This window comes from Ambystoma mexicanum, chromosome 4p (genome assembly GCF_040938575.1).
Source record: "Ambystoma mexicanum isolate Mex_15411 chromosome 4p, UKY_AmexF1_1, whole genome shotgun sequence".
NCBI lineage: Eukaryota > Metazoa > Chordata > Amphibia > Caudata > Ambystomatidae > Ambystoma > Ambystoma mexicanum.
The window spans coordinates 989,348,183-989,373,949 of record NC_090927.1 but is presented as its reverse complement, the minus strand read 5'-3'; positions in this window follow the sequence as shown (position 1 = coordinate 989,373,949).

The window sequence follows — 25,767 nt, the reverse complement described above, 5'->3', positions numbered from 1 at the left end:
CCGCCACTGCGAATTGGGCAGGCTCCTGCCTGGGGGAGGGGGGGCAAGCAGTGGCAGGCACTATTTAGGGAAGAGGCAGAGGAGCAGTCTTCCTCCCTGCATGCAGTCATAGTACCCTGCATGGGGGAGGGGACAGCGGATTGTGTAGCTAAAACACATTTGAAAGCTCCTGCCCGAGGGAGAGAAGTGGCCCATGCCGGAACATGAGTCAAAATGCTCCTGCCTGGGGGAGAGAAGTGGACCATGCCGGAACATGAGTCAAAATGCTCCTGCCTGGGGGAGAGAAGTGGCCCATGCCGGAACATGAGTCAAAATGCTCCTGCCTGGGGGAGACAAGGGTGCCCCATGCCGCCACTTTAGTTGTGACTCCTGCCGGGGCGGAGAGAAGTGGCCCATGCCGCCACTGTACTTGGGAGAAGAGTAGCCCAAGCAGCCACATTAGTTTAAGCTCCTGCCTGGGGGTGGGTGGGACCAGCGGTCAATGCTGCCACAGTACTGTCACATACTCCTGCCCTGAAGAGGGCCGGCAGATGGCGTGACCTGGACCACTGCCTATCCTGCAACCCATACCCATAAGCCACTCCCACCTCGAAGGGAGCCTGCAGATGGCGCGACCTGGAAAACTGGCCACTGGCCAACATGCCCCTCATCTGCACAAACCACTTCCACCCGGAAGGGAGCCCACAGATGGTGCGACCTGGACTGCTGCCTATCCTGCACCCATGCACCATGAATCAATTCCACGTCATTGGCAGGACCGTGGCTCTCCCCTGTGAGAGTGCTTGTGCGGTCAGATATAAGGTGAGCATGAGAGACAGCCTGGCCCAAACAGGCTGCTGTCAGCTCCTACCTCGGGGAGAAGAATTGTGCAGCAACAGTCAACGCTGCTGTGGTTTCATGAAAGCCACCACCACGACTGTGACTCTGCTTATCCTTGCAGCCAAAGGGCCAGGAGCAGGTCATGCAGCGGGGTATGTCCCAGACACCATCAACGAAAGAAGAGTGGTGCAGCAAGAGCTGTCACCGCAGTGGCTGTACACCAGGGCCCACCACAGCAACCTCCTGCCTGGTACAGACAACAAGGTTGCAACAGCTGTAGCCCGGCCACGGCTCTCCCCGAAGAGTGCTTGCGTGGCCAGGCAAGAGGCCAGAAAGAACTCCTGCCTAGGGGAGCCTGGCCACAGCATGGCCGTTGCAGCTGCCGTATCAACATAAGTTCGATCTACCAAGAAGAGGGGAGACCTGAGCACTGTGCGGCCCTGATCACTGCAAGTGCCAACTCCTGCAGCAGGGAGCCTCAACATGGTGGGGCTGCCGCCATGGCAGTAGCGTGAAAAAACTCTCACCTGATGAGGGACGCAAGGAGAGTGTCCTCCCCTTGCCCCTATCCTCATGTGGGAGAGGGGGCCCAAAAGACTCCAGACTACTGACTCCTGCAAGGAAGAAGGACCATCCAGGCCCCACTAGAATAACCATCCTACGGCGTCTGTAACGGCGACCTGCACGCTCAGCCCAGACATGGCAGAGATGTGCCGGCAAGAAGACAGCCGATGTGGGTCCTGGTATCCCAGGCGTGGCTTTTCTGGCTTGTGGAGAACATTCCATCATGGGTGAGCAGAGACAGAGGTACTGCCCTGTGACTACCTGCTGGTGTGGCCCTGGTATCCCCAGTACAGCTTTTCCAGCCAGTCGGGCGATCCCCACTCTCTTATTGGACTAATAAAGTTTGCAGTCATAGATCTCCAAAGGTGTGTTACACACCAATGTATATATGTGCGTAAGTGTATACCAGACCAAAGAGGTATGTTAATAATGCAGTGACACCGCAAACGCAATATGTGTAAGTAGGCCCAGTAGAACAGCCTGGCATCAATGTTGGCTAGAACTGCAAGCGGGAAAAGGAGTTAACATCCCCCTTCGCGAGACAATGACCTGAACCACGCAACGCCTGGTAGTGCGCCCCTGTAGATAATGGTTACAGTATGGTGCCCATGTAAGAATGTATATATCAGTGCTCCAGAATGACCCACAATGTTTGTGCCAGTTGTACCATTCAGTGCAACACATGCTATCATGTTGGCGTGTGATTTGTTTGTCTTTACCCTTGGCATGGGATGTTGTGACATCAGCACTAGTACTGTGGCTCGTGCCAAGTCACATGTTTGGGGCCACATGTGAGGACACATGGCCTGCACCAATAAAGGTGCCGAGCGGTCTCACACTCGGCAGTTACAGGCAAATCTGTGTCTGTGTCATTACTGCTGCGCGGCGCACAGACCATGGGCCCATTGGGCCGCCCCACCAGGAGGGGCATCCTCACAACAGTGGGGACACAAGACCCTGGCCCCCAATAACACATCCATGGAGGAGGTGTCGGGACAGGCCTATAAAGAATGTTTGGTATTTCTGGTACACTGAACTCCAGCCATCCAGTTCCTCCACTCACCCTGGCCCTCTTAAGTTCCCTCGCCTTCTCTACCATCCCATCCTCCAGCTCGCTAACTTGTTGTCTTACACACTCTGAAGTAGTGACTCTCTTGCCATTATCGGCAACAGGGCGTTGCAGTGCCCACTGTCATTATGGACAGACACTGAGTATACAACACGCCCCATCATCCAGCTTGACGGAGAGCACTCTGTAACCAGCGCTACCTTCTGCTTGCTTTGCCAGCTGCCCTGCAGGTCTCTTTGGTGCACAATTGAGGGCCTGCAGGGTCCCACTCTCATAAGCAGTGGTGCCCTCAGACATTTTTCTTAGGCGTGGGCTGATGAGGTCACTTGGGGTGGCACACCAAAACAAATCTATCATGCTCTGGGGCCGGTGGGTGGGCCAGCGTTTTTATGAGGGTGGCCGTGGCCCCCCTTGGTCACCTCTTGGTGGCAGCTCTGCTCAGAAGGGAGAAGGGAGCATTTGTGAGCACTAGCTCATGAGAGCAGGGACGGACTGGGAACCAAAAGAGGCCCTAGAAGTAATTTCCAAAGTGGCCCCATAGTGCACATTTTTGGGAAGCCCAACCCTTTTCCTATGAGAAAATGTGGGCCTACAAAAGGTTACCACACAAAAGAGGCCCAGGGTGCAGAGGCCTACCTGAACATCTTCAGACTTCCCTATAGGCCAGTTCACCCCTGCATGAGGGGTGTGGTTTAGAGAATGTCATGGCCCTCAAAAGGCCAAACAGAGCCAGCACTCCTGGAGGGAACCTGTCAATCGCCCATTTCTTTTTTGTGCTTCGGAATAGAAGCCAGAGACAGGGACGAGCAGAGCTATTGAATTTGTGTGACAATGTTTGTGTGTGTGGTGTCTATTATTTGTTCAGTGAGAGCAGTTTTGGGGAAAAACTAAGGCAGTGAGAGCGACATAGGGTAAAACTGGGGTAGTGGAAGCTGCATGGGGCAGAAGTGGTACAGAGTGAATTGCATGGTGCCCCTGTGGGCCCCCCACCGCACACAGACTCACACAGCACACGTGTGTACAGTTCGGGCTCCCCAGTCGCTCGGCGGTGGCCGGGAACGCCCCCTTTATTTATACCACACGCAGCGAAGTGAGCGTCATTCAGCTGCATGTGTATGCCCTTAAAGGGTCCGGCACCACACTCCTCCTTTTTAATAACAAAAACAACAAAGAGGTAAAGTACACACAAGGCATAACAACACACTGCACACAAAATAAACGACCCCTTTAATCACAGCCACCCCAGCCCCATGAGTCACCTTCCAGTCCATGGGCTGGTCCCACCAGTTCAGGAGTCCCAAACATAGTCACTCAGGTGGCCAGGCTACCCTCTCCTGACCCTTTGGGGATACCTCCTGCGCGCCTCCCGGATCGGGCCCTCCTCACCTGTGTTCCCCCGACCTGGGGAACTCGGCGGATGGGCTAGGCCACCGCTCGTGTCCGCCACATCGTTGAAGTCCTTCTCTGCAGCACTTCTGGCCTGGCTTCTCTGACTTTCTTAAAGAAGCTGGCATTGCGGGTGACAGAGGCAGTCCCATCGGAAGCAGTCAACATGGAGCCATGCACCGCCACCACGTTCTTCGGACCAGGCTCATGAGTCAACAACAGCTTTCCTTGAGGGTGCCGGTTCTTTACCAGCACCTCATCCCCCGGAGTTAGCTGCTGGGGCTGGAGTCCTCTCGTGGTGTTTTCTTGCTCAATCCTGAGGCTCCTCTCTCGTTCCACCTGAGCATTGTCAATGACGGCCGGTTTTCTCTCTCCCATCTCCGGGATAAGGCACCTGGGACAACGCCTGAACATGGCTTCAGCCAGAGCCACTACGGTAGACACATGCGGTGTGGCCCGGTACTCCCTGAGGAATTCGGTTAACGCCCTCTGCAAACCCTATCCGTGGCCATGAGCGTTGCGGAAGACCTTATTCACCGTCCTCATAAATCGTTCTGTCTCACCGTTCGCCCGAGCCAAAGAGGAAGGATATTTCAGTGGTGGAACCCATACTCCTCCATCAACTGGGTGAAACTGTCCCCCTGGAATGGTGGCCCATTGTCCGAACACAATGTCTGAGGCAGGCCTTGGGTGGCAAAATCTTCTCCATCGCCATGGCCCCCTTGTCGAATGGCACAGACATCGATGAATTCCACTTCCGGATACTTGGACCACTCGTCCACGAACCCCAGGAAGTGTGTATCCCGGCCTGTGGACCAGAAGTCAGAGTGGACGATCTCCCAGGGTTTGGTCCCTCTTGTCATGGCCACAATCAGGGGGTCCCTCTGTACTGGGGACACTGCCTGGCACCACACACAGGCCACCACAAACTCCTCGACCCGCCTCTCAAGGTCTGCAAACCACACCTTCTGTTGCGGACAAGCCTTGGTTTTGGCAGCTCCCTGGTGTCCCTGATGTGCCAACTCAATGACCTGGTTGACCTTAACGTAGGGTATGACACTTCGGTCGCCTCGGAGTAATAGCCCTGATTCCACGAATGCCAGCTCATACTTGACCCTCCACAGCTGTTCCAGTGCTGATCTCGCTTCCTGGGTCCTCAGAGACAACGTGTCTATAACCGACTTCCATGAGCCCTGTTGAAGAGCTGCCTTCAGGATGTTAAAGCATTAGTCGTCGCTGCCGCCTGTTCCAGCTTGTGAATAGTCACTGAGTTCGGAGTTGCCGCCTCCACCACCAGTCTGACATGCTTGTCGGCCTCCTCTGCACTTATGGTACCTTGTCCCCCTGGGTCACCCCGTGGGTGCCTTGATAAATAGTTGTTGCTGCCAGGCCAGTACACCAGGGAGACTCCATACTCCAGCAGTGCCAACATCCACCTTTCAATGTAGGTCGGAGGCTTAGACGACGACCCAGCCAAGATGGGCAGAAGGGGCTTATTGTCTGTGACCACGGTCACCGGCCGTCCCAGCACATATAGACGGATGTGGCAACGTCCTTCTTTGTCAACGCAAGCAATGGTTCTGAGCAGGACACAAGGTTCCTGATGAACCGGCCACAATATGTTACCAATCCCAAGAAGCCTCGGACTTCCGATACGTTCTCCGGGGCCTGTGCCTCCACAATGTTCTTTAGCTTCCGAGGATCAGGTGACACGCCCCCTTCCTAAAACACAAATCCAAAGAACTCAATTGTCTTCTTAAGGAACTCGCACTTGTCCCTGTGCAGTGTTAACCCAAGAGTCTGGAGACTTTCCAGCGATTTGGCCAGTCTATACAGGTGCTCCGGCCTCCGTCCTCGCAACACCAGGATGTTATCGCTGATGTTCAATATGCCATCCAAATCAGCTAGAGCCTTACGGTTGATGTTTTGAAACACTTCTACCGCAGATGACACGCCAAAGCTCAGGCGCTTGTACCAGTAGAGGCCACGGTGTGTGGTGAAGGTTGCTATATACTGTGAGACTGGGTGAAGCACCACCTGATGGTATCCAGACCGAAGGTCAAGCTTGGAGAAGAAATGTGCCCCCTGCAGTTCAGTGATGATGTCGTCAATTGTGGGGCTGAAGTGACGTTTGCGTTTGATAGCCTTGTGTGGGGGCCACATGTCCGCGCATGTGCGCACAGAGTCCAGTTGGACTCTCTGGCGATGACGATGGGAGACACCCAGGGGGTCGGGCCATCAACCTTCTCGATAATGTCCAACTCTACTAGACTGTCCAGCTCTTTATTCACTAAGTCCTGCAGATGAAATCGAACCCAACGGTGTTTCAGGGCGATGGGTTGGATGGACACGTCTATGTGGAGACTCACAGGATCACCTGCCATGCGTCCAATGCCTTCAAACAACTGGCTTTACTTCATCAGGAGCCCCTGCACATCCTCCACGTACACTGCATACGCAAAGCTGATGATGCCCAGTGTCTCGGCTGCTGCGCAACTCAACAGGGTGTTGTTGCTGAGCGTTGTAACATATAACCCGGCCTTGATGGACAACCCCCCCGTGTTCCACATTGGCTACAAATGCCCCAGCCAGCGGGATAGGTTGTTCACCGCCAAACGTGAAGATGTGTGCTTTCGGTTTCTGTAGCTTGGGTGTCACTGCCATGGCATTGTAATGCACCGTCGCCATGACATTGACAGACGCCCGTGTCTACCAGCACCGGCACCGTGGACTCATTTACCTTGACCAGTCATCGTGGTTATCTTCTGTTGGTGGACCGCAGAGCACTGACGCTTGAAATGAAGAAAATGTTCTCTTCCTCCTCTTCATCGTCTTCCTCCTGAGGGGGACCATCATCGACCTGGGCGACGTTGGGTGGGTGCTGTTGCCTGAAAAACCCTGCTCTCACTGGCCCCCTTGGGACCACCACCGGCATCGGAGCTCTGCACATTTTGGCATAATGGTCCAGCGCCCCACAGCATCCACACAACTTTCCTTGCGCTGGGCATTCAGCAGGGTGTGGGAGATCATACCCACATTTTGTACACAAGTCCATGGCTCTCGTGCTCCGGTCCCTCTGATTGTCGACCAGACGTCTGGCTCCTCTGCCACCTTGAACACGGCCCAATGCACACACATCTTCCACCTTTCGTGGGCGCACAGCCACCTCCATCCTGGACGCCCTCACCTCAGACACCTCCTGACAGGGTCCAAGTTCTAGTATACGAGGCAGTGTGATTCCGGGCTCACGCAGAACCTGCCTGCGCAGATTGCCTGACGAACACCCCTGTACCAGCTGGTTTTGTATCATCGCGTCCGCATTGTCCCAGGCACACGAAAGAGACATGCAGCGCAGTCTGCGTAGAAGTTTGCGAGGGACTCATCATCCTTATGGTAGGCACTACACATAACAAAGCGCTCGTAGACAGCATTGGCCAGTGGCATGAAGTACTCCCGCAATGCAGCTTTGGCTGCGGCATAGGTGGCATCGGCCAGTTACAGGGACGGGAAGACCTCATGAAAAGCTAGTCCTGCCGAGTACAGGAGTGTCACCACCGTACTGTCCTCGTCCGTCTCCCCAGTGGCCCTGAAGTACATGTCAAGCCTGTCGATCCACCTTCTCCATCTCAGTAACAGGCTGGATGGGGCTCCTGAGATGTCAAACTCAGGCATTGGCGTAAGTGCTCCTTGCTGTCTTGGCATCTGTGGTGCTTGGGGCGCAGCAGGCACTGCTGGAGCCTGGCAGTCAGCAGTCATGGCAGCAAGCTCACAGACACCCCACGCACAAGAAAATGGGGCCGCAACTCACTGATCCGCTTCTTCAGGCACCGCTACACACAGATGATGAGTGTGATGATGTTGATCAGGTACCTCCTCCAATTCCTTCTGATGACTTCCTCCACCACCACACAACTAGCCAAAATGCCCTGCCAGGCACCTTCTTCAATAGTCCAAACATTAAGACACAGGGCCACTTCGTCTTCACAACAGCAATCCTTGTTCACAACTGTCCAAAGTATTCAGGATTAACAAAGAAGGAACTTCCACCCCACACTAGTGGCTCGGAAAATTGAGTTAGCTGGGCCCAGGGGATCAGATCAACGATGGTAGGCCTCCCCCAGCTCCTCACCTCACACTCGACGTGATTAAAATGTGTAAAACACTTCAAAAGCAACAAATATGCAGCATCAGCTGTCCCATCATCAGGGAATCTAAAGATTGCATGCAGATGGACGAACAGGCCCTCTGTATCTGAGCTGTGACCCTTCTGAACATGTGGGTAAAATGGCGCCCAAGACGCGTGGACACCGCCGTCTCCACGGCATTCGGAAACGGAGAACAAAGAAAAATATATTTACCGCCTCTCACTGCTTGTGCCCAGCTTGCTGTCCCGCCTCGTCACCACTGTTACAAGGCGCCGGTTCCCTCCGGCGTCACCGTGAACCCCTCTCCGCACACAGACTCACACAGCACACTTGTGTACAGTTCGGGCTCCCCGGTCGCTCTGCGGCGGCCGGGAACGCCCCCTTTATTTATACCACACGCGGCGGAGTGAACGGTACTCCACTGTGTGGGTACGCCCTTAAAGGGGCAGGCACCACAGGCAGCAAGATTACGGCAGAACCGGGACAGGGAAAGAGGCACAGGGCAGATGCGAGGAGTGGGGCTGAACCAGGTAGTGAGAGTGGCATTGGGTTAGAAATGGGGCATGGAAAGTGACATAGCACAACATCTAGACAGTGAGAGAGCAATATTGGGGCTGAACTGGGGCAGAGAGCCCTCTGGGGGCAGCGACAGCAGAGAGAGTAACAAGGGGAAAGCACAGAGACGCTGAGTGCCAAGCTAGAGGGAATTTGAAACGAGCATCTATAACACTCCCTACAACTCCTTGTAAATTCGATGGCTTTTAAAATCTAATTTCATACAAAAACGGAGCTGTAAAAGGCATTATTTCCCTGGAGGGGAACCAACAAAACCCCTCAGTGGATGTATGGGACGCGCATAGCACACGTACGTTACAAATGAATAATAAGCACACAAATAAAAGAGTAATGCGTGCCTTTCTATTCAGTCCTAAAACCCGTCTCAGTCGAAAAGTGCCGTTAGATGATTTAATGCATGGCTTTGTGGTGTGCATATTTCAAAAATAACATAAATACAAACAAGTGGAGGTCCAGAAACTGGGACTGTATGCCCCCTGCTGAACAGCCTGTTGGAACGTGTTGTGTTAAACTGTGTATGAATTTAAAACAATGAATTCCGCATGAAGGCGGTTGTTTTTTTTACGTGCACGAATCAAAGCACTGTCATGTTTATTTGTTTTGTTTTTGTGTGTACCTGTTCTCCTTGTGTGGACAAAAGCGAGTGAGCGTTGGATTGGATAGTTGGCCCAAAAAAAAAACCTCTCGTGACTGGAATAAGGGCGCCATCTAGTGGGAAACAAATTATTCTATCTCCCCCAGGAAAAGACGCAATAAAAATAGTAAACCGCTGAATCCTCATTTCGTTCGATGTAACCAGAGAGGTGTGCCGATTTTAACCCCTTGAATTTGTATTATTCCTGTACATGCGGTACGGGAATACGACAGATCAGTAGCAAGCCCAACATCCACTTGACAGAAACTATGGTTCCGGACTATTTGTGTTGTTGTAATCATGCTGCTAGTCAGCTTAGGTTTGTAACGCGTGCTATCTTCCAACCACAATAATAGTCAGCACTGACAAACAAGGCCTGACTCATTACACATAATCCCATTTTAGGTTTAGAGGGAGGAGTTACTGGTGAGGGGAATTGGCCGTCGTTTCAGTGATGACCTCATGAGAGGACGGTGTGGGGGTGGCGAATGGGGGATGATTACAGGGGTATTCAGAGTCAGGTGCAAACCAAACTAATTTACAAAGGAAGGATATGAAATTGTCATATACACTACTCATCACCACAAGCAGGAGGCATTAAGACCACGAATTTCAATTAGATTTCCATGGAATCGCATGATTCATTAACGGTAATCTCTAATACTCCTTCCTTGTCCAAATACTCGAGAAAAGCAGCAATTCCAAATAACACTGAGCTTCATGTGGTTTTACGGCCCCCTACTCCCACTATTCTATAAGGGGAAATGCCTCGCCCAAGAGCCCCGTGGTTACTACCCAAGCAAACTGAAGTGACCTGGAAATTGGGCTTAGTACTGGGAAGAGGAAATAAGGAATTGGAGCAATGTAGATTACAGCCTAGCTTCTTTTGTTCTGTGGTCTTCCCCACTCTGCTTGGCCTTCTCTCCTCTCAGGTGAGCGCATGTCACCTTCACAAGCCGGCTGCGGTGGCAGTGGTTTTCTTCCCTCCTTCCCGCTCCACTCTCGTTGGCTGGCAGCGCATCTCTCTCAACTTGGGTAGCTTCATCTCTAGGAGACCAGTGTCAGAGAGGGGTTGCCCCAGCTGGTCAAGCCTCGCCAATCTGGCATGTGTTTGGATAGAAGTCAACATGGCAGCTGGTCTTAATTTTTAAAAAAATGTTATTTATGTACATATGGTTGTAACAACCTTTCACACAAGATTTAAAAACATCAAAACACTTCTTAAGAGTAAAACTCACAATTAAATCACAATAAATCACCAAATTAAACACATTCTTACAATCGAATAAATACTATGTTTCATTTTAGTCAAATTCATTAATACCAAAAACAGAAGCGCCCTTTTGCACCTTTTCCTCCACAACTTAAAAATACTGAGCATTGTATCCTCAGCCGAGGATCACCCAGACTAAGAGTTAAGTCTCGGTTTTACCAGAAACCATATGTGGAGAGATTCAGCCATGACCACTGACGACTCGGCTGCAAGAATTCGACTGCAACTTTGGTCAGATTGGTAATCGATAAAATTGGCATGAACCTTTGCATAAGTACGGGTCAAAGACGTGAAACACCTCTGTACGAGCGCAATATAAATAAAATATCATATCATTCTGTGAGAATGTGAAGTGAGGTTTCTAAATGGAAATTGCACAACCTGCATCAACGTTCATCTCTAGGCATTCCCCTCTTAGCACCTGTATTTATCAAGACTAGTAAGATCTCCAGTCTTCTACATCAAACTTAGAGAACTGTCCACCCCATCCATCGCCTTCTTTCCCTCTGGTTGCATCTTCAACCAATATTGTTTCTTCTTGCCCTGCTCCCTGCTCCCTCGATTCTCATTGCAATTGTATCTACTCTAGTGCCTAGATGCCTATGGGCTGTGGACGCTTGTATACATGTTTAAATAAATAAAAATAAATAAAACTGCTGTAGTGTCTTGAGTGTATGTGTCTGTATGAGTATAGTGCGAGGCCTTGTAGAATGTAATGATGTATGTGTAACCTGGGAGACCTGGAGGTACCAAGAAAGTCAGTTGGGAGCTTGGAGTAAAGACAGGGACCAGGGTGGATGCATGCTACCTTCTCTCCCACCTCTAACCTGCTATGACGCAACAAAGAAGAATACAGTATGCTGTTTCTTTTCTACTTACCTGGATCAGTCTGGTTCTGCTCCATGTCACTTACCTGGCCCAGATACATCATTTGGCGATGAAGTGTACTTAAAAGGGCCCAGAAAAAAGGGGGAGAGTGAAGGTGAGCCAAGAGGGATGAGAAGCACTGATGCCTGAGCCAGCATTGGTCGAGTGCCATGATGGAGATGCCATGAGAGACTGTAAAGCCAGATATGGGGTGGAGCTGTCAAAGACACATGGCAGAGGCAACAGGAGTTTTTTGAATTGTCCAGAAGTGCATCGAGAAGTCGCAGTCCTGTAGCATGGCATGGAGCAGAGCAGCTGGGCAGAGGTGTGTCCATCTGACAGCCAAAGAGAAAGCTCATACTGGCTGTGTCCGTCGTGGTCGAGTGCAAGTCGCTGCTGCATCGAGGGCTATTGCGCTAGGAGATAAGAGGGGATTGTGGTGTGTCACTCTTCCAATTCGCTTATAGAAGTGGCTTGTCTCCTTAACTGTTTAATGGACTGTGGGACAAGTTGGTGGTGATGCCACCCCCATCCCTCGAGTGGCGATTGGGGAAATTTAGTGGGTCTGCTCTTCGGGTATCATTGAGTGTGCCTGTCATTACCTCCCCCAGGATTCTAGGGTGGAGCCCCCCCATTTGCATTTTAGGGCTCCAATGTTTGCCTGTTTAGCTTATGCTCTCTCTTCTACAGCTAAGGTACCCTTTCCCATTACAGATGCCTCAGTTAGGGGTTATTACATGGGGGTTGGTATATCTTGGGCTCCCTCCCACTGCGGCTTTCTCCTCATGCGTGTGCTTGTTGATGTGCGTTCTATTTTGTGTGGTGCCAGTGATTTCATTGTTTCCATCTGGTTCTGAAGAGAAGAGGCAGGTTTTAAGTAGTTTTCTGAATTTTAGGTGGTCCTTCCCATTGCATATTTCTTTCGAGAGGGAGTTCCAGGTTTTTGCTGCCAGGTGAGAGAAAGAGGATCCCCAAAGTGTTTTTCTTGTGTGTGGGTTTGGTTCCAGGTGGGTGTTGTTGATTGATCTGAGTGTTCTTGTCGGTTGGTAAATGGTGATTTTCTTTTGTAGGAACTCTGCTCCTTGGCCATGGATTGCTCTGTGTGTTATGGACATAGCGTTGAACGTGATACGTTGTTTGATTGGCAGCCAGTGTAACATTTTAGCGCTGGAGTGATATGTTCTTTTCGTGATAGTGTGCTTTGTGAAGCAATAATATTAATAAGTGTTGATGAGAGTGGAAATGCACAGTAATTAAGAAATGCAACGTTTTAGTGATGACTGCATTTAGTGTTCATGAGTAGAGTTTTAGCGATGACTGCATTTAGTACTTGTGTCGTAAATCTCCCCCCGTCTCACCTGTGATCGGGATCTCCCTTGTTCGGCCGCAGGACTCTTCCTGTGGATGGTTCGGGTCTTGAATAGGCTCGCCCGAGCCTCGTCAGGTTGCAGGACGCGTTCAGAGTTCCGGGAAGTTTGTGGTTCCGGGGTATCCAGGATAGCGATGAACGAGTAAGTAGGGGGGAAATCCAGGAACAGGATAAAAGGCAAGGAAGGAAGTAAGAGGATCAAAGGAAACCAATGTAGAGAGTAAACACACGTCGGGTCACTACCGAAGATAGCGTTGAGACGCGCGGACCCGCAGGGGCGTGACCAATTTATAGTACGTGCCACGACGTGAAAGCTAGTGCGTAGCACAGAGCTTGGTACGGCCATGTTGGGAGGAACAAGGAGTACAAGCCCTTCGTGACAATGACCATGAGGTCCAAAAGGGGCAATTTCGCCGGGTCATGACAGCATGCCCCCTCCGAAGACTGGTTCCTCCAGGCTTGCCTGGGTGAATAAGATGGAATCTTCTGAGCAAACGAGGGGTCTTTAAATTAGAAACTGGTTCCCATGTTCTCTCGCTAGGGGGGTAGCCTTTCCACTCGACCAGATATTGTAGTCGACCTCTCCTATACCTGGAATTACATATCCTGGACACCTCATATTCCACTGGTCGTCCACAACAACAGGTGTGGGTTTGAAGGGTTTTCGAGTAGAACTAACGTAGGGTTTCAACAGGGAAGTATGGAAGACTGGATGTATCTTCTTCCAGGAATCCGGGAGCTTAAGTCGGAAGGAGACAGGATTGATGATCTCCTTTATAGAAAATGGACCATAATAGCGAGGAGCTAATTTGTTTGGTCGTAGATGTCGAGGTAACATTTTCGAGGCTAACCAGACTTGATCGCCAACTGAATAGGAAGATGATGGTCTTCTCTTAGAGTCCGCATATCTTTTGGTTCGAGTCTGGGCCTGTTCTAACTGATCCTTGGCCTCTCTTTGTAAGTCGATCAGCATCTGAATCCAAGAGTCAAGGGTAGGTACCGGAGTAGATTCTGGAAGAACTAATGGTAAAACAGACGGGTGATAACCTTGACTGCAATAGAAAGGGCTGATCTTGAGAGCTGAATGATCTGAGTTATTGTAGGAGAATTCGGCTAAAGGTATAAGGAGAGACCAATCGTCTTGAACCTTGGTGGCAAAACAACAAAGCTATTGTTCCAGGGTTTGATTTACTCGTTCCGTTGCCCCATTGGTTTGTGGATGATAGCCTGAAGAAAGGGCACGTTGGATTCCTAGAACACGACAGAGATGTTTCCAGAATTGTGAAATATAATGAGGTCCCCGATCCGAAATAATCTTGGAAGGAAGGCCATGAAGACGAAAAATATGTTCCAGGAAAATTCCAGCAAGTTCTGAGGAAGATGGTAGTTTATACAATGGTGTAAAATGAGCTAGATGAGTGAACAAGTCAATGGTTACCATGATGGTTGTATATCCTCGGGAAGGTGGTAATTCAACAATGAAGTCGGTGGCAATAACTTCCCAGGGTCTGGTTGGCAACGTAGGTTGTAGAAGCAGACCCGCCGGCCTCTGATTATCATATTTGTTCTGACTACAAATAGCACAGGTCTTGATGTATTGAACTACACTGGACTTCATCCCTGGCCACCAGAACTGTCTTTGTAGAAGACGGAAGGTGTTGGTTACTCCTCGATGGCCGGAGTGAAGAGTATCATGGCATAGATTCATTACCTTCTGTTGAAGTTCTTTTGTCGGAATGACCACTGAATTGTTCTTGAATAAATATCCTTCCTTGATTGTTAGACGCCAGGGATTTTTCTTCGATATGTCCTTCCAGAGTTCAGATAATTGAGTCTGTACTCTGATTTCTTCCAGGAGATTGATCGCTTGAGCTACAAAGATTGTGGGTGGAAACATTTTAGGATAGTTCTTATCCTCCAAGGGAACGTAGTCGGGACGCCGAGAAAGGGCATCGGCAATCAAGTTTTGCGATCCAGGAACATGTGAAATTTGAAATTGATATTGAGCAAAGAAGTAGGCCCATCGAGCTTGTCTACTGTTCCTGCACTCCATGGTTTGTAGGACCTGAAGATTTCGATGATCAGTACGGACTTGAACTGGATATTTAGCACCCAGGAGTAGATGTCTCCATTCGGTGAAGGCATGACGAATAGCCAATAACTCCTTCTCCAAAACTGAGTAGTGATTCTCGCTGGTGGTCAGGGTCCGTGAGAGATAAGAAATGGGATGTTCCAACTTATCATCGGATTCTTGTTTTAAAACTGCTCCTATGGCGTAATTGGAGGCATCAGTTTCCACTAGAAAAGGACGATTTAAGTCAGGTTGGGCCAGGATGGGGGCCTGAGTGAATTCTTCTTTCAAGCGTTGAAATGCCTTGTCTTGTGGTATAGACCAGTTAAATGGAACGTCTTTCTTCAGGAGATTAACAATGGGTTGAACAATCTTGGAAAAGGTGGGAATGAATTTCCGGTAGAAGTTGGCAAGCACCAGGAAGGATTGTATTTGCTTAACAGATGTTGGGGCGGGCCAAGCCAGTATGACCTTCACCTTTGAAGGGTCCATACTAATTCCTTCTGAACTAAGGACAAATCCCAGATAGTGAACTGATGTAACATGAAATAAACATTTTTCTGGTTTGGCTAAGAGTTGATTTTCACGGAGACGTTGAAGTACTGCTTTTACATGTTCTTCATGTTTCAAGGAGTCCTTGGAGAAGATCTATATGTCATCCAAGTAGACGATAACATTGAGAAATAACATGTCAGAGAACACCCTATCCATAAAACGCTGGAAGACTGCGGGAGCATTAGTCAGACCAAAGGGCATGACTAGGTATTCAAAGTGACGAAAGGGTGTTCTAAAGGCTGTTTTCGATTTGTCTCCTTCCCGGATACGGATCAAATGGTAAGCCCCTCGAAGATCCAGTTTCGTGAATATCACTGCACCTCTCACAGCTTCAAGGATATCCGAGATCAGGGGTAGTGGGCATCTGTCTTTCAGGGTGTATTGATTTAGGCCCCATTAGTCCAGGCAAGGTCTGAACTCTTTGGTATCCTTTTTTGGAACGAAGAACAATGAAGCACCAGCTGGTGATTTTGAAGGTCTTATAGTGCAGTTCTCAAGATTAGTGTCTAGGTATTCCCGGAGGGCTCTCTTTTCGGGTTCTGAAAGGATAAACATCCTGCCAAAGGGAATCACTGCTGAGGGTTCAGTATCTATGGCACAGTCTTCGGGTCTATGTGGAGGTAAGGCTTGAACAATGGCAGTAGAGAATACATCAGCAAACCCTTGATAGATCTCTGGAACTTGTACAATATTAGAAACCATGAGTGGTGTCTCTGGACACCTTGGTAGACTTATAGGAGCTGTGACTGAGGTATCCAGGTTTAAGCAATGGTTCATACAGAACTCCGAGCCCAGGAATAAGGATCCGGCCGTCCAGTTAATATATGGATTGTGCCTTTGTAACCAGGGCATGCCCAGAACCAAGGGGTAATGGGCTGATTTTATAATGTCAAACACAATTCTTTCTTGATGATGATTTATGGAAAGATGGATCTCCCTTGTTTGCAGACTTATGGGTCCTGAGGAAAGAGGTCTTCCGTCAATTGCTTCCACTGGCTGTGAAAAACTTCTTGCTTCATATGGAATGTTATGACTTCTGACCCAATCTTGATCAATGAAGACTCCCATTGCTCCGTAATCCACCAAGGCCAGTATGGGGTAGACCTTGTCCTTGGATGGTGATAAAAAGGCCTGTAATATCACCAATTTGTTTTGTCCAGGAGAGTTCAAGGATGGAATTGATGTGGAGCAAACATCGCTCTCCCGAAACCTTGCTCCATTTAGGATTGGGAGCTGGCGTTTCCCAAGCGTCGGGGAGGAGCCAGAGGACACTCTTTAACTAGATGTTTATCTGAGGCACAATACATGCATAAGCCTGTGTGTATCCTTCTTAACCTTTCCTGCGGGGAAATTGGTCCACGAAAGGCTCCAAGTTGCATGGGTTCAGAATCAGTGCTCGGATTCTTGGCAGATTCTGTCCTTGTAGTATTCTCTGGGGAGTTTCTTTGAATTGAGACTTTATTCTTTTTCTTTTCAGGCTTTCTTTCTTGGATTCTGAAGTCTATTTGCATAGACAAGTCCAGGAGGGCCTGGAATGAACTAGGACGTGCCACCCTGGCTAACTCGTCCTTAATCTCCTCATTTAGACCTCTGCGAAACAAGGTAAAACTGGCTTCCAGGGGCCAGTCCGCCTCTTTGGCTAGCTGTTTGAATCTGGTAACATAGGACAACATGTCTTGGGATCCTTGTTGGAAATCAAGTAACTTCTCTTGAGCAACGTGGACCAGCTCTGGTCGTTCGAACATGGTCTTGAGTTCCGCGATGAACCCTTCATAATCATCCAGGAGAGTATCCCCTGAATTGAGTAAAGGAGTGGCCCAAGTAAGGGCATTACCGGAAAGATGCGATATTATGAAGCCCATCTTAGCCCTAGGAGTTGAGAAATAGTAGGGCTTAAAGGTAAAATGTACCAAACAAGAATCCAGGAATCCACGTAAGGTCTTTATTGAACCGTCGTATTTATCAACCACTCCTCCCAATAATACGCTGTCCTTGTTCGCGGAGTCACGTGACAAGACAAGCTGTCTTAGCGCCGCATTCTCGGCTTTTAAATTCTGCATCTCTGTGGAAAGTTCTTGCATTCCGCTCATCAGGTCCTGAATAGCATTCTCCATGGTAGAATCCGTGTTGATCGTTTGGCGTCTCAAACTGTCGTAAATCTCCCCCGTCTCACCTGTGATCGGGATCTCCCTTGTTCGGCTGCAGGACTCTTCCTGTGAATGGTTCGGGTCTTGAATAGGCGCGCCCGAGCCTCGTCAGGTTGCAGGACACGTTCAGAGTTCTGGGAAGTTCGTGGTTCCGGGGTATCCAGGATAGCGATGAACGAGTAAGTAGGGGGGGAAATCCAGGAACAGGATAAAAGGCAAGGAAGGAAGTAAGAGGATTAAAGGAAACCAATGTAGAGAGTAAACACACGTCGGGTCACTACCAAAGATAGAGTTGAGACGCGCGGACCCGCAGGGGCGTGACCAATTTATAGTACGTGCCACGACGTGAAAGCTAGTGCGTAGCACGGAGCTTGGTACGGCCATATTGGGAGGAACAAGGAGTAAAAGCCCTTCGTGACAATGACCATGAGATCCAGAAGGGGCAATTTCGCCGGGTCATGACAACTTGTTAGGTAAGATTTTCATAGACATGGTACATCTTCCTGACCTGGGTCAACCCCAGAACTTTTTTGCTGTAATATCTCTGTGAGTGGGATCCTTTTTCCACACTCACAGAATCTTTTACTCTTTTTATGGGTGCCAATTCTTTGATTCTCCATTGTGTCTTTTTAAGGTTATGCTCTAACAACTTTTGGCGATAAGTGCCTGTTGTTGTTGGATGCCCTAGGGGCTCCCCTTTTAAACTTTCTCTGACTAAACTTGAGAGAACTACAGTTCCCAAGGGTAGAAAGGATCATTGGATCCCTTTTACATTTTGTTAGACAAAACCAGCACACCCCACCTTATGTGGAGTGCTGGGGAGATAAAATGTGTTCCCTTTCACACTAAAACTGTAACAATTCTGTTACAGGGACAAGCTTACCTTCAATGACTGCTGGCAGTGATACCTTGTATTAATTTGATGCACCTTTACTGCAGGCTGTGTGCACAGCTGCAGTAAAGGCACCTAAGGGTGCTCATTTTACCAAAATGGCACCTATCTTCTTTTTTTGCCATTTTAGTGTTTCTTGTCCTTTCTTGTTTCTGCCACTGACAACCAGGGCAGGAAATTCCTTTGTGTGATTTTTATCTTCCCCCCGCCTAGGCTCCCGTCTGTCTGTGAAGGCAGGAATGAGGGGGAGTCCAAAACTCCACAGCCCTTTGTCTTCCTCCTTGCCTGAATGGGGACAGATCCCAGTGCGGGGCTGGCTGTCCTGATTGGACAACCAGACCACCCCTTCTTGTAAAATGCAGGGAGAATGCAGAAGTTGTACTGTAGTTCCTGTTAAATACTGTGAAACTGGAAGCTGAAGACAAGTCGACCACTGGAACCAAAACTGAAGAGGATGATGAAGGGAAAGCGGCAGAGAAGATTTCCAGCGACCGGAGAGCCTGCTGTGTAACCAGAGCCTGCTGTAGCCCTTCCTTGCGATCGACCTGGGGACATCGAAAATGATGACCCTGACCCAGAGCCTGGTGAGACCCACTAGACTCAAGAAGACCTGCATTTTGAGCCATCGCACGCGTTGCTGCAACCTTGCGTTGCTGCAAAACCCTGGGACCTCAAGCCATTGTGCGGTGCACGATCTTCGAATTCCGAATCTCGCTGAAACTTCGTGGACATCCTGGTGTATCTCCAGAGACATAAATCAAGTCTGAGAAGTCTCCTCAACAGAGTACTGGAGCTCTGTAATGACGAAAGTTCTACCACGATTTTCTATCTTCTTCTGATCTCCTTGAAAAGGAACCAAATCCGCAGAACCGCATTAAGCCACGAGGAAAACCTTGCCTAGAGCCATTGATACCTGCTGCAAAGTTCCTTCTGAGGTCTTGTTTTCAGTCAACATGACAAGGAATCCACTGACCGGGTATTTGGCTGAAGACCCTGAAGTCCTCCTGCTGCAAAATCTTCTTCAATGCTGGGGTACTGTGTTGGCTTGGGTATGTACTTACCTTAAGTCTGATAGGATTTCTGTGTAGCTGTGGAGTGTTTTCTGTGATGGGGAGGCCTCTCATCCAGCGCACCCAGTCCCACTGCTAGAATCCTGCTAGGGTGTCTTCTGTGAAGCCCCTGGACCCTGTTCTAACTCTAGAAGTAAAGTATGCACCAGTTTTTGCAGTCTTCCTAAGGAACTCTGACTTTTGCTACTTAAGAACCTATTCTGACGCTGCTTGTTGGACACTAGATCCTAGTGACACCCCCACCTTCGGCTACTGAGAACACTCATGTCCAAGAATAACAGAAAAACCTATACTCTGAGACCCCAGACCGGCCCATAGAGTCAGAGTTTGCTCAGAAGCACTTTAAGACAAGATAGCAGCACCCGTGAGATGGATGGGAGTGCAGATTTATTACTCCAATACCAATCAATAAGGACAACTCAAACGGTTTGGCAAAGGGAGTCCGTTTAATGACAAGTACAAAAAACGGGGAGTTATGGATATCAGCAGTGATGCGATCTTCCTTCTCGCATAACTCCAACAAACTTCATACAAGTTGTAACATTTATACTCAAAACTTGTCATCATTGACGTGTAACACTCAAAAGTTAACATGCAATTCTATTGTTTAGGAAAAGGTAACTTTACTATAGGTACTATATCTGTATATGGTAACGGAGTGAGGGGATTGGATATACACTGTCAAGTGGGCGTCTAAGCCCTGCCTTCAAAATGACTACTGTAGATGTCACTAAAAGTACGACGTCTCATTGGTTTTACTAACTATAGGACCCTAGATTATTTGGCCCATTGCGATTGGGTTGGCACCAAGCTCATGCATACTTTCTCCTTTGCTTAGCAGCACGCAAACTGGTCGTCCAGGGGCGGGTTGCCCCTTAGTTACCCGGCCTTCCTCTTATTATGGTTACAATCAATCATCACTTTAGTAGCCATGTGTCAATTATTTCACTGTGGTTGCCCTTGAGACGGCATCCTCTGTCTGGAAAAGGTTCTGATATCTCCACCTGGTCAGGTGCCAAGCGTAGGTGTGAGCCCTCGCTTCTTCTTGCTCGGCTGGTCACGTGATTCCGACACCGTGAATTTGTCTCTTTTCCCTCAATTTGTGTATTTGATTCTCATGTCACCCGCCACCTGCCTTTGCCTTCTTATCTCGACCTTTCAGAGGCAGGATATTCTGTTCTTAGTTTCAATTAAATGTAGCTACTGTTTGACTCTTCTATTGGTAGGACCTTGGCTTTCCTGACACGAGTTGCCTCTGCTGAGTTTCGTTTCAGCTGTCTCTTATCGTTTTGCTAAATATGAATCATTTCTCATTTGGCCTTTAGTAACCTGGGTTGATTCTGCTTCTTGTGCAAAGTAGAAATATACTTATGATAATGTGCTTTATTTGAGGTGTATTACGTATAATGGCGCTTGCCGCGCTATTCTTCTACTAAGCATAGCAAGCCACACTGTTTTCTTAGCTTTCATGCGGTTCCAAGTATATTTACAGATCTTCATTTTGCTTACAGCTTGATTTTCTTAAATTTGGACATCGTTCTTTTACTTTAAGTTCACCATATCCTTACTCATGGTGTTTTGTCTCTTTGCGTCATTCTCGGGTCGACATTTCTTCTATATGTTAGTCTGTCCAGCCCTCATGACGTCACCATTCTTCTTTCATTAAGACCTTTTTGGTTTCTTCCCGGACTGTACTTAGGCGATCTTCATTTTGTTTAATTTGTTGATAGGGTTTTCTTAATGCATACCTTACTGTCCATGGTTTTCTGCGTATTGGTATATCAATAGGTGCTGTTCTTCTAATAAGCACTGGGCAGAATCCTACTGCGGCTCTCTGCTGGTTTATTTGCTCGTCATACGTCACATATCTCGGTGTGAATGTTCCTAGTACTTCAAAATGGGCGACTGGAGTGCAGGCTATATTTGGGACCTCATGTACACTCCCCCCTCTGGGCGATTCATTGACCACCTTCACTTCCGCCTATGGATTAATTTTACTCTGTTCTTCTGTATTCACCTTCACTTCATCGCCTGGGTTAATTCCTTCTTCATCTTCTGGATCTATACATGATGGTATGAAGAAGTGTCTCTTTGGAGTCCATATCTTTATGACTCCTTTCAGGCTTCCTGCTGTCCTTGCATGTTTGTCTTATTTCATGTCATCAGTTGACATTGTCCATTTGGGTGCAGTAAACCCATCTTCCCACATAGTGTTGATGTTTCCTGGGATAGAGGAACTTTGTACCCTCAGGTGCAAGAATGCTAGATTTCACAAAGTCTCTTATTTCTTCTTCAGTCAGGTCTTTGGGCTTCCATCCTGGCTTGACATCAATCATGATCTTCATCCCTATGGCTTTCTTCGCAGTTTTCTGGCACTGAGAGATTATTATTTTGATAACACAAAATCCTAGCAATATCATCACTAGCAGGGCTCCCAGGAATTGTAATGCATCTGCCATCCATTGTGGAACCCATGAGAATAATGATCCAAATCAAGTGTCATCATCAACTCTGTCAGTTTCATCAATCATCTGGTTCTGCAGTTTTGCCAGCATACCTATGGCTTCTGTTAGAGTTCCATTTTCCTCATTGTGAGAAGGTGTAAATGTGCAAAATGATTCTCCCATTTTTGCACAAACTCCTCCATCCATAGCTGTGATCATGTCAAGGACATATCTGTTCTGGAGAGTCATCAGTCGGATGGCTCTTAACTCCCTTGATTGCGTTGAATCCTTTAATTGTCGTGTTGATGGTTTGCAGTAACTCCCAGAAGCACAATCAGGGAGAGCTGGATTGTAGTTCGCAATTCAACCTGAAGTGTTAGTTAAGACATGGTTTTCCCACACAAAAACACTTCACGTAGACCACTAATTCTTGTGGAAACGTTCTTGTTATTTTCGTGCCATTTAATGGGTGGCCTCAATAGCTATTTCTTCTGGGGTAGCCCGCATGGCATGTGCAGGGTTCCTTCATAAGGTGTGGTGTGGTGGTGTCTCCTGTCCACCTGATAGCAAGGGTTCTAGGGATCCTGTCCCTGGTACTGTGGTATATTGGCTGTTAACCACGTACTGATTGGTGATGATTATTGCAGGTAAGTGTCTTGGAACACTAGGGCCACATTTCTAAGAGGAACTATTTCCTGTGGGTCACAAGACCGTTATTCTTTAATTGACCTTTAAAGAAGTGTGTGGGACCCAAGTCGTGGATCACTTCCTGAGTTTAAAAATGTACAATCACATAAATCTGTATGGGGGTATAGTGTGCCTGTAGATAGTAAAACCTGTTGTTGAGGGCTCCTAGTTGGTTATTCTGATGGTTATAGGCTCAGTTGTTCAGATCCATCATTATTTTTTGGTTGTCGGATTTCTAGAACATAACCACTCTATTTTTGTTCGAGTATAGGAGTCCACAGGACAGCAGACTTTTGGAGGGTCCTTCCTCCGTTAAAAGAGCTTAATTTCTTATTGGTATTCCAGCTGGTTTTTGGAATATACAGTTTATAAAAGGTCGACTGGTTTTGATGATTCTAGTTAGTCATCTTCCTCAGGTCCAGTTTCTCAAGCCTGTCTGCATTGCATCAGGGTTTCAGAGAGGTCAGGGGAGCCGTCACCCCATCTGCCTTGAGTACAGCTCTAGTTGTCAGATGCTGTGTGCCATGGGTAGTCATCCGGGCAGGATGTGTTCATCTGAAGATTTTCGTAGTTTTCTGGAGTTCCACTTCCATAGGAACGCGGAACGCTATGGCTCACGCTCTGTGTCTGTGCAGTAACTCCCATCTGGTTATCTGTAACCATTTAGAATTTGCTCCAACTTGGAATCTTGGCATGAGGATTGTCGCGAACACCGATGAGGTGAGGCTGAACAGTGTGTTCATATGGGATTGCATGAAAGGCTTCTTCAGATTTGGCAAAGAAGTAATTTTCCCTTTTCAATCGAGTCATCAGTTCCACAGATCACTTTTTCCTCAGGTGAGCATCTGCCTTTGGGAAACTGTCAATATTCAAGTTGCCTTTCGGGATCACCAAAGCTGGAACATGGACATTCACTATTGTGCATATACCTCCTCAGTTTCTCGGCAGTCTGATGTATGCTTTGGATCCACATGCCCAATAATGATCCATAATTACTGCAGTTCCATGCACCATGCCTGGGGCATCAACAACTCGTCCACAGTTCTGATTCTCTCCCATTTTTCATGTGCCATTATTCCTGAAGCAGAATTTTAGGCTTTCCAGTGGCAAAATCTGCAAGGGTCCGCCTCTGTCTTCAACTCATGTCAGCAGTTTTGCAAGCTTTAGCCATAATGGCTTGCATCCATCTTGCACTATGTTGATGGTAGGTTCGTATTGACCTATGAGCATGCATGCTCTGTAAATTACTACTCCTTTTTCCCATCCATCTGGTGAAAGCACTGTTCCCCAAATCTGCATTTGGCCTCTTCTGATTTGCTTCTCTTATGATTTCTGCTCCTTTAACTCCAGGTTTCTCGTATCTGATAAAAATGTGTTTTGTTTTTCCATTGTTTCTCGTCTTTATGTCCTGGACACAATCGTCTTCATTTGGGTTGGTTGCTTCAGTTGCCCATTTTAGTGAGGCATCACTGCCTATGAACTGGCCTCTAGTTTTGCACATGGCTACATGTGAAAGACAGTGTGCTGTCTGGACATCAAATTCTACAGCTACGAAGATCTTGGACCTCCCTGTAGTGTATTGCAGGAGTGCACAAACAAAGCATTCCCCTTCTGAACTTCGTCTTCCAACTTCTTTCATGTGCTGTTACCAAATGTTGTTTCCCAAATGTGCTGTGCTGTCCAAGTAATCATTTAGTTCATTGTCGTCTCTGTGCATGCTTCTCTTGATGCTTAAGGTTTTCATGTAGTTTGCTATAACTACATCCCTGAATGCCTCTGTATGACTCCTTCTTGCTGGAGGATTCTCAGGTATCCTGGTGCATGGTGCAGGCCTTCTCATCTGCGCCATTTTAGCAGACAAAAGTCTGGCAGCTTTTTCCTTGTCCTCGTATATCTTTTTCTTTCTGGTTAGAAATGTTCGTATCCATTCTGGCATTGGTCTAGTATATGGCTGTATTGTGGAGCTTGTACTTGTCCCTTTCACTGGAACATATATGTTTGTCAATGCTGCCTCTGTGGTTTTATACTTCAGCTCCTCTTGTTTCTTGAGGAATTCAGCTTCTTCCATCTGTATTTTTACTTCATCTTCTGTGGAGTTTCTCATAGTAGGCAATCTTTTCTTCTCTACTGCTTTGGATTGTGGTTCTGCAGTCATTGACGCTACGCCTGTTGCATGTGCATTCCGTATTTCCATGGTTGTGGTTGTTAGTAACCTTTTTTCATTCACACTTTGCTGACTCCGTCTCCGGCTTTTCCTTTTGTTTGTTACCACAAGTCTGTGTGAGTCATTGCTAATCACATCCATCTCAAGTTCATTCACTCCACCACCAGCTCTTCTAGGGACTGCAATGACTATGTAAGGTATGGGTACTTTTGTAGGTTTTATGCGCACCTCATTATGTGGGTGCACTGGAATTGGAACGCTTTGTGCACAAATAAAAAATGCAGTTCTGATCGTTAATGACAATAAAACAATGATGAATATAATACACAAATACATTATGCCCCTGTAGGTCAGACAGCAGCATTTACTTCCAGAGAAACGTGGACGTATTTCCTCCTGCGGGAGGACAAGTTTGCTGCTCTGGATACCCATCTCGATCATTCGCCCTATACTCCTTTAAACAATATTGTCTTTCGGATTCTGTGTTGTGAGTTTCAGGTGTTGCACAATTGTCCCCCCTCTTGTGAATAATGAATTGTCTATTATCTCGGGATACAGTTCTTTTACTAGGCTATGGGAGGTGTCCACATCAAGCAATAATTCAGCAAGTCTCTTTCCTGTGCATGTTCAAAGTATGTCAGCTCCCAGTCTATGCTTCTCATCTGCTTCATTCCTGAAGCCTCATTACACGTTGGGCGGTAAGGGTTTACCGGTACCGGTAAGGGCACTGGTACCGGTAAACCCTTACTGCCTTACTACGAGTTCCCTTTGCGGGACCCGACCTTAACGGCTGGTTTTACCAGCCGTTAAAGTAGGGTGCCGCAAAGGGACCTTGGAGCTACTTACGGTACCGCAATTTGCGGTACCGTAATTAGCGCCTTCCCCATTCCCATTATGCCCTCTGGGGGAAAAATGGGAATGGGGAAGTGCCTTGGTGAATGGGGAATTACCGCCCCCGCTCCCCTTGGAGTAGGGCGGTAATTCCGCCATCCACCTAAGCGGACACGGTAAAATACCGGCGGCAACCATGGCGCT